The sequence below is a fragment of the Myotis davidii genome, unplaced genomic scaffold (genome assembly GCF_000327345.1).
Source record: "Myotis davidii unplaced genomic scaffold, ASM32734v1 scaffold259, whole genome shotgun sequence".
Classification (NCBI taxonomy): Eukaryota; Metazoa; Chordata; class Mammalia; order Chiroptera; family Vespertilionidae; genus Myotis; species Myotis davidii.
In genome coordinates, this window is record NW_006292687.1 from 7,211,036 (window position 1) to 7,211,913 (window position 878).

The following is an 878-nucleotide window of genomic DNA, read 5'->3' on the forward strand; positions in this document are numbered from 1 at the left end:
ACGCACCCATTAAAATCAATCTAAACTTTACTATAAAACAACCTCAGATGCATGACAAGGTAAGGGCTATGAGTTTGAGGGGGTGGAGGAGCAGCAGCAGCGGAATTCACTGTCTACCTAAAATTCTGGGGCCTAGAAAGGTCTTACTCATATAATGTTTGTGTTTCAGAGAGAAATCCTTAAAATTCTTATTTCTTTTTCCCCCCAAGCTTTTCTTCTGGGATTTGTATTTAGTTCAATAAGCTCTATTTTGCCTAATAATTTAAAGCAATTTAACAACTTCCTGTGGATACAATAATTTTGATGACTACTCTGATGAGCTCTTAAGCTACTCAATGGGGATACTTTCTAATCAGAGTTTGGAGCTTGGCTTCACTGGGAGTATAATCATGGTGTGGTGCAAACACCACTCTTTCGTTAGATGGCCATCAGTTACATAAAAGGAATTTAAACCAGTTACCAAAATCAGGAAGAGTATTTTAAGCAATGCCCCTTGATATGTTTGTTTCCTCTGAATCGTTGCAGTTTAAAAGCATATTGTGAACTAATAGACATTTGAACGTCCTCAATCTATTCCTATGGATGTTAGCAGTAGGCCAAAGGGAGATACAGTGGGGCCTTGGCTTACGAGTGTCCCGACTAAAGAGTTTTTCGAGATACAAGCCGTCTCTCGGCCGATTTTTTGCTTTGAGTTGCGAGCTAAAATTCGGGTTACAAGCCAGCTTCAGATATCCCACCGCTAGTTGGCGCAGCGAACGTCACAGTGAACGCCACATCATCAGCCCAGCACGTGTCTCACTTGTTCACTGTTGATTTGACATATGAGTAATTTGAGTTACGAGCTCCGTCACGGAACGAATTAAACTCGTAAGTCAAGG

The 878-nt window shown here is 41.0% G+C and overlaps 1 protein-coding gene across 3 annotated transcripts in view; it reads right to left on the bottom strand.

Annotated features, from left to right (window-relative positions):
• GALNT1 (polypeptide N-acetylgalactosaminyltransferase 1) overlaps positions 1–878 on the bottom strand; it is a 51,621-nt gene that overhangs the window by 6,906 nt on the left and 43,837 nt on the right. The gene's annotated exons all lie outside the window — the stretch shown is intronic.